The 8,922-nt window shown below is 33.7% G+C and overlaps 1 long non-coding RNA gene across 1 annotated transcript; it reads right to left on the reverse strand.

Moving 5' to 3' along the window:
• Positions 1-1,463: 1,463 nt before the first annotated feature.
• LOC116091994 lies at positions 1,464-6,941 on the reverse strand. The gene is made up of 3 exons (XR_004119137.1): positions 6,832-6,941; positions 3,637-3,695; positions 1,464-1,644 (listed from the first exon to the last, which is right to left on the reverse strand). It is a non-coding gene; the product is annotated as an uncharacterized LOC116091994 (long non-coding RNA).
• Positions 6,942-8,922: the final 1,981 nt, after the last annotated feature.

An 8,922-nucleotide genomic window follows, 5' to 3' on the forward strand; every position in this document is an offset into this window, starting at 1 on the left:
TCCCCATGCCTGCCACCCCGCCCTCTCCCACTTTCTGGCCCTGGCATTCCCCTACACTGGGGCACAGAACTTTCACAGGCTGGCACTGTAATCTTTAACTCATAGGCCATAGAAAAGAACCTATCTCTCTGATGAATGGATATAATACTAAACTAAATACTAATGATATATTGTTATAACCATTGATCCTGTGGTCAACCCTCATTAGAGAAACTTCCATTTGAACAGCATGGTGATTAACAGAAAGATTTGTAACTGATAGTAGTGTAGGTGATAAAAGACTACAGAAGGGTCTACCATAAACAGAACGTCTACATCATACCCTCTTCTTTCAAAGTTTAGGGATCATTGTTAAAAAAAAAAAAAAGCAGAAAGGTTGTAATACCCGAAGGAGAAGTAATTGACAAAAAGTATGAAATGTTTTGAGGATATCGAAAAGGTATGACACATATAAGTTCACTAAATTCACAGCAGTTGAGATAGCATGCATAAGATATGTACAACATCAGAGTACACAACGTTCTATCACAGATATAAATATTCATATCTATCTAATGTGCTCTTGGTAATGCATAGCTTCTGGGTGAGGAAGAGTCAGTTATTTTCTTATTTTAAAGCATGCAAGCCCTGATATGTAGACTAACCTCTGTGGAATGCCAAATGAACAATCCTTTCAATGGTTTTTGGTGGGCTAAATAAAAGTAAAGGATACAAATTTGGATGGATAAGGAGAACATGTGTTACTGGGAGGAGAGAAAGGAGGGTATGAATATGATCAGAATGCAATATAGGAAGTTTTCAAAGAAATAATAAAGAATGAAAGATAAATAAACAATGCCTGTTCAAGCATTTTCCTTTATCATTTTTTTTCAATCTAGCTTTGTTAGCCATTGCCACTTTTTATCACACAATCACCATTTGTCCTCTACCTTTCAGCACTCACTCCCTCCTCTTTCTAACAGAAAAAGAATGCACCAGGTTTTGGAAATATTTATTTTCACATATTGTCTTGACCTGACAGCAAGCAACATAGAGGTAGGACTTTAGCTTTTCTAAGGAATGTTTGCTCAGCAGTAGACTACTTGAGTTCAGAGGTTGAATGTACTCCTCCCTGGGTCCTTGTCCCTGACCTATCACTGAAGACAGAGTGTTAGGTTAGGGGAGTAGGGATAGGAGAAGTGAAGACAACTGAATAGGAAAACTGATAAAAGAGCTAGTAAATGAGGATGATGCATAAAATGTCTTTTTTTCTTACCTGGTTGTGAGGAAAGGAAACAATTTTAACTATGTAGGATGAATTGTTTTCCTTTTTCTTTATGTTAAAATATAAATGGTTATCATTATATTTTTAACCTCTACCATTCCACTTTAGTACATGCTTAGTTCTTTAAAAAATATTTTTGAAATATATAACAAGATAGCAAACAATTTAGAAAAAAAAAAAAAGCTATAATATGATTGTGCCAGCAACAGGATTTTAAGAGGAGGATAAAATGCTTCTTTCTTGTTCTGGATTATGAGATAGCTGGAATGATGATACTCGTAGCTGTCATTGTTCACGGCAATTGAATTCTCCAAAGAATTTGATCATAGTTTACTGTTTCCTCAGATGTCATGGGAAAGGCATTATTCTACGAGTTTCATCTAAGATAAAAATGAGGAATTTTTAGCTTTTGTTAGGAAATGATTTATTGCACTGATATGTTCTATTTATTTTTATGCTCAAAAAATAGCCTGAACTTTAATTTAAAGCAAATTGCATGAAACAATTATGAAACACTTTAGGTAATGAGAAACATAAAATTCTGCAAAGCATTTAAAACAAACACCAATTATTACACATTAATGGATAAAAACCTTTTTGACAATTGGGATTATATTTTTATAAATTCATTCTCTTATATTTGCATATAGAATTATGAGGTTAAGTAATACAACACAAATACTTAATCTATACCATATTTTGCTAACCTTACTATAGATATAAATATTTAAATATCATCAAGGTAATAAATATAAAAGGAAACAGTGTCAAATTAAGATATCTACAGCTTTTATGCTTATAATATATCTTTTTGTACTTTAATATTATATTTCACAAACTTTCACAAACTTATCTTTTGATATTTTCTCCAGTTGAGAATTTTTATCAGAATACATGACTAGTATAATTTTGTTCCTAAAAGCAAGTACAATCTAAGGCTGGAGTGATGGGTCAGTAAGGGTCATTGGTAAGAGTTTTTGATTAAGAGCCTGAGAATTAAATCCTTAGATCGCACATTAAAAATAAAAAGATAAAGGGCATGGCCACAAGCATTTATAATACAGTGGTAGAGTTGAAGAGAGACAGATTCTGAGAAATCTTTTACAATGTGTGTGTAATACAATTTTATTTTCTTACACTGTATTTACCAAAATGAAGCTGAGTTTTTGTTATTCTACAAAATCTTCTAGTTCTTAGCAAAAAAGAAAACCAGTTAAACAGAATTCATACTTCAGAAATTACCATTAGTTTTAAAGTATAGCCCATCAAATTCCTATGCTCACTGAGCAGTCATTTCACCTTTTTAATTTATATGGGAAGAATATAAAATTTCTAACCACACTCTAAATTATAAAGACAAACTTAAAAAATAACTTGTATAATTCCTGAATTTTCTTTTTTTATTCATTCTTTTTTCTTATTTTTTATTTTATTTATTTACTTTTTTATTTTATTTTGAATTTTCTTATTCTGAATACCAATAAGGTATTCATTTAAAATTAGAAAAAAATCTTATTTGTTGAAAAGTTTTAAAGAAACACTAACCAATTATAACAGATTGTTACACAAAAATAAACTACTATATTTAACCATACATTAATATAGGGTATGATGATTGACTATTATAACTCTAGTATCTTAGAAGTAAAGGGAATAGGATAAGAAAACAAAGCCAGCCAAGGATAAATAAGAAGTAGTCCAGGATAAAAAAAAATACAGTAAACTTAAAAGCCTTCATCATTCAAATCTTATAAGCTCATCTCAATTTCCCAGGAACTGTAACCCTAATTTAAATGGATGGAAGTACAAATATTTTAGGGCATATATAACATCTGATACTTGTTTTCTATGCATCGCATTTCACTTCCCATCTGTCTTATATCAGTTTTAAAGCCCTGTGATTCCCAACTTTGTTTTCCTTATGGACTCTCCATGATTAAACAAGTAAGAAAGAGATAAGTACAATGATAAGAAGCAATTGCCTTTGCTTCACTAAGCCACACAGCTTAGCCAAAAACAAAGTAGATATAAACATAGCATTCATTTTGCTATGTAATGAGGTCTTATAATGCTCATTTACCTTCCCAAATTAGGGTTAACAGTCATGAAGTATCAGAGTAGCATAAAACAAATGCATTTAAATGTGTGAGCATGTATTCTCACTATCAACTTCTTTAGTCCTTAACATTTTCCCAAATAAGCATTCAAACCAAGCACAGATAAGACTATGTTCTAATTTTTCTAATAGTGTTATTGAATTATAATATATACAATGAAATGTACACATTTAAAATGCATAAAATGATGTTTTAACACTATATATATATATATATATATATATATATATATATATATGCCCAAAAAACTAGTACCTCAATCAAGAGATGCCATCCACTTCCTCCTCTATCACAGGCAACTATTGTTCTGAATTCTGTTGATATAAGTGGATTTTTATTTTATAAAATTTTATGTTTATAATATTAGATAGTAATCACTGTCACAACAACATTTTAGCCATATATAGTGTGTATATTGGACCTATAAAATAATAATGAAAAATAAATTGTCTAGTGATGCCATAGACACTGTATTATCATAAAACAATGTGTTACTCATGTTAGTTGTCACAAATAGACTAGGCTAGCAGTTGTACATTATAGCAATATAATTATGTTAAGTACATAGTGGCTGATTTTGATAATACGTGACCATGCCCGGCTGATAGATGTTCTATATTATGTTTTTATTAATATCTACTTCAGATTATATAGATGTTTATTATATACACTTTTATGCAGTCAGAATCTTAAATATGTGTTAATTGTGTCAACAAGCCATATTTATATTACAAAGGGTAGTTTTTCACTAGGACCAATTCACCTAACATCACATTTCTCTGAACGTATTTCTAATGACATGTTTTTGTTAGTTCTTTCACTTATTGTTATTGTTTTTTAAATTTTTATTTTAACTGAAATTAATTATATCGTTTCCCTTCTTTTTCTTCCCTCTAATGCATCTAATGTCACTCTGCCCAGCTCCTGTCTTCTACTCGCTGCCTTTCAAAGTGATAGCCTCTTTTTCTCTGATTATTATTATAACACACACATTTATCTTAGTCTGTTAAATTTGCTTGTATGTATATGATCTCAGGAGTAATGATTGGTACTGAATAACCAACTAAAAGACTAATCTCTGGGAAAAACTAATTATTTGGTAGTCATTAGTTGCCTGTAGCTTTTTATATAGGATTGGGACCCTAATAGATTCTCTACTTCCATATTATCATGTCTATTGATGTTGTAATTTTCCTGGACTTATTTAGAATGCCATATTAGTGAAGTATCCTGGATATATGTTACCTTACAATCCTAGAACACATAATCTCACGGTAGACTCCTGGACCCTGAGCTCTTAGAATCTTCCCACTTTTTTGTGAAGTTAGCTAAGCCTTTGAAGTAGAAGTTGTATTGTAGATGAATTTCATAAAGATAGAAATCTCAGAATAAGTTCATATCTGCATTTTGACTAGTGCATTGTAATGATCTTTCCTCTGCTGCAAGAAGGATCCTTGATGAGTGGTGGGAGCTATACTTTGAGTGTAAGAATGGGCTATAGAATGTAATTAGTCATTATCCTGGTCTAGTAAAGTGTTAGGAGGCTCTCCCAATAGTCCATGACTTCAATAGCCGAAGTATCTGGGCAGGTTTCTAGTACAAACTAATGTTCTAACCCCTGCACATTGACTGTACCATAAGTTAAGTTCTGATTGCTGTTTATTTGTTTGTTTGGTTGGTTTGGTTTTTTTCCTATTTTCAGCTGACAAATTTGTAAAGATATTGTATAACTTTCTTTAAATCACTAAAAATCACATTCAAGAAAGTATTTTCATTGAAAGTATTTGGAGCTCCTAGGAATCACTGGCTATCTATGCATGAGGACATTTCTTTCTTTTTTTGTTTACTTTGAGAGATGTGGCTGATTTTAATAGGTAGCATCAAGGGGTAATTTGGAAACTATGCATTTGTTTTTGTACTTGGAAAAATACAGTCTGAGAATAAAATCTCAGTATCTCAAAATTGGAAATTTATAGTAAAAGTATCTGATTGACAGTTTTCCTGAAATACATCATAAGGAGTAGACAGATCTTAGGATAGAACTGCCTTTCTCTGGACATGGAAATAAATGAAACAATTGAAGTGAATAAATATTTTATAGTTTCATAACTGTAGAAGGGTATAGCCTCATATCATCCTAAACCCTGAAGTGTCTGAGACAAGCACCATTGATTGAACCACTGAAAAGAATACATCAGCCTTTATATAATTTGACTCCAATTGCACAAAGTTGTCAGACAATAGCGTGCAGCATACATTGAACCAATCCAAATAATGTTATCAGAAAATGTATGGAACATAAATTGAACCAAACTGAATAATGGTTTCAGACAATGTCAGAAACTCCATATCAGGTGAACATAGAGTCTTATTAAAATACATTCTGCAAATTTTGGAATGTCACAGCAATATCTCCTGTTTAAAAGAAGAAAGGCACAGCCAGGGAGTATGGTATATTCAGTATTCTAGGTGATACATTATCCTTCTGTTTGCTCTTCTACACCAGAGAGAATACAGAGCAAATGAACTGATTATTTGAGCTTTGCCCCAAGAAGGGTCTATGTATGATTTAAGATTAAGACTTTTGTAATGAGATGGATGTATCATCTATCATATGAGCAGGACTGGAACTGAATTTCTGTCAGAGAGGGATAGAGGGAGAAAAGAAGGAAGAGTGAAAAAGGAACAAGAGCTAAGATAGGAGGAAAAGGAGAAAGGGAAAAAAGCAGGGAAGGGGGTAAACTTAGTACGAGAAGTAGGAGAATAAGGGATAAAAAGACATTGAAGGAAGGGAATAACTAGACAGGGAAAGGGATGGACTGAAGAGCAGAGGAGAGGCAAAAGAACTAAGTGCCATGTCACTCACTTTTCTAAACAGTGTGTACTGACTCCAAACACAATTGTTCTCATAGTTACTTCATGGAGGTTAGCTTGAAATATGTAGATTAAGTGATGGGGTAATGAGATGCCCACTGGAACATCAATTTTCTCAACCTCGCTTTTGGTGCAGGTCAAAGGGAATACACATAGATTATAGAACACATGTTACAGCAGTAGACAAAATGTGATAACAACCTAAATGCAATGGTAGTAGCAAGCTTCTGGGAGTAATAAGCCAATGTCTCATTAACTTAAGGCCTACTCTGTGAGATGGAATTCATACCAGACATTGCTTGTGCCATGAAGAGCCAAAAACTAGATAATGCAGAAATCTAGGGAAAAATCAAAGAGCATTGAGGGGGGAAAAGAAAGAGAGAAGAGAAAGAGAACAGCAATAATAAAATGACCCCTAATGATATTCTACTACACTCATATATTGACTTATTCAGTCATCATCGGAGAGGTGTTTTCTACACTAAATGGGAATAGATACAGAAAGTCACAGGCACACATTACACATGTGTATGTGCATACACATAGAGACAGAGACAGACAGACAGAGAGACCAACCTTGGAACATGCAGTACTAAATGAGACGTCTCCATCAAATCTCTTCCCACTGAGCTCAGAGAACCATACAGAAAGCAGAGGGAGTGTGGGTGCCTAAGAGGATAAGGAGCACCAGAAGAAAAAGGACCACTAAGTCAGCTGAGCAAGGCTCCTATGACCTCATAAAGACTGAAGCAGCAATCCCTTGCCTGCATAGTTCTTTACATTGCTGCACATATAGCATAGCTTTTAATTTAGTACTTTCATGGGACTCCTGGTTGTGTGAGTGCATGAGTCTCTCCTGGGTGTGTGAGGGCACGAGTCTCTCGAGTCCCTCCTGGGTGTGTGAGGGCATGAGTCTCTCCTGGATGTGTGAATGCATGAGTCTCTGACTCTAGTGGCTTCTCTTGTGGCTCTTTTCCTTCTGCTGGTTCTCCTTGTCCAAATTTGATGTGAAGGCTTTTGTTTTACTTATTACATTCTAATTTTGTTATGCTTTTTTTAAAGTAAAGAACTAAAATCAGAAAGAAAGAAGAAAGAAATCAACCTGAATAGTTCACAATTACAGGTCACAATTAAATATGTATTAACAGAACTCATTATAAAATTTTTAAAAATAGTCCAAAATATGTAACCCATTTCTAGCTTGGTATCTTAAGATGTCTAGTTAGAGCATTGCTTCTATTGTTATGTGGTGACTCCATTTAAATTTCTTACTTATATGAATATATATCTAATGAACCTTCTACAAAAGTAGGTTCTATGTGATTTTTCAAAAGACCTATAATATGGTTGTCTTTCTTCATATTCCCTCTTTTATCTTGACTTCCCTACCCCCTCTCCACTTTACTCTTATATTTTACTCCCCTCCTTTATCTCGCTATAACATTATATTCAATTTCCGCCCCTTGGAAAGCTTCACCCCACCCTGTTCATTCCTGTACTTCAGTTGTTGTGACTAAAACATGCATATCTAAAACTTAAAAAATGATTTTAGAAAAACACACAAGTTTTTCTCATTGGGGTCAGGGTTATCTCACTCAGGCTTTCTGTGTCTAGCTTCACCCACTTATCTAAGAATTTTATTTGTTGAGTCATTGGTCAAATGGGTCACATGGACACCCAGAAACACCATAAGACTGTTGGGTACCCTCCATAACTTGACACTAAGACTCTAGAGCCGAAGACATCACTCATGCCATTAAACATGAATAAATCAAACTGATGGTCAACTTGAAACATCACCTCTACATATTTTACTGCGAGAGGAAACTAAACTACTTTGCATCTTAAGTTCTAAAAGAATTATGCCTAAATACAAAGCTGCAATCAGTGAATTACTTTCCTGAATATGGCCTATGTGTTGTTGATGTTTAAACTATCATGAGTAAGAAGCTTGGCTATGTAAATTCTGAAGAATTTTTAGAAGTCATCAGTTTTAAGGTTTTGGCTAGAAGGCAATCTAGGAACACATAAGAAAGATGAAGATCCAAGAACAACTTTGAACCAAAACCTCCCATTTAAGTGCCATGCAGGATAAATTCAGGAAATGTGTGAAGGTGTACAACGATCAGAATAGTTGGCCAGGATGTCAAGAATATAAAATCATACTAATTGGCAACAGTCCTTCTGTTTACTGTTCACAATGCCACATAAGCATATCTATCCTATCCTGTGTTTTAGTCTGATTTTTCTCCCATAGAAAAACATCCTTGTTATCACACATCGATTTTTCTATAATATCAGCAAAATAATTAGTAAAGAACCTTACCAAAATAACCTGGAATTGTTATACTATATCTCTATCATTATCCTGATGTTTTTCTACCTTTATGCAGTAAAATATAATATAAATTTAGAACTAGAGAGATGGATCAGCAGTTAAAAGGACTCACTGATTTTGTTTGGGGCTGTATATTTTCTTCTTCTTCTTCTTCTTCTTCTTCTTCTTCTTCTTCTTCTTCTTCTTCTTCTTCTTCTTCTTCTTCTTCTTCTTCTTCTTCTTCTTCTTCTTTTTCGACACAGGGTATCTCTGTATAGCTCTGACCGTCCTGGAACTCACTCTGTAGACCAGGCTGGCCTCAAACTCAGAAATCTGCCTGCCTCTTCCTC

Source organism: Mastomys coucha, unplaced genomic scaffold, assembly GCF_008632895.1.
Source record: "Mastomys coucha isolate ucsf_1 unplaced genomic scaffold, UCSF_Mcou_1 pScaffold15, whole genome shotgun sequence".
Classification (NCBI taxonomy): domain Eukaryota; kingdom Metazoa; phylum Chordata; class Mammalia; order Rodentia; family Muridae; genus Mastomys; species Mastomys coucha.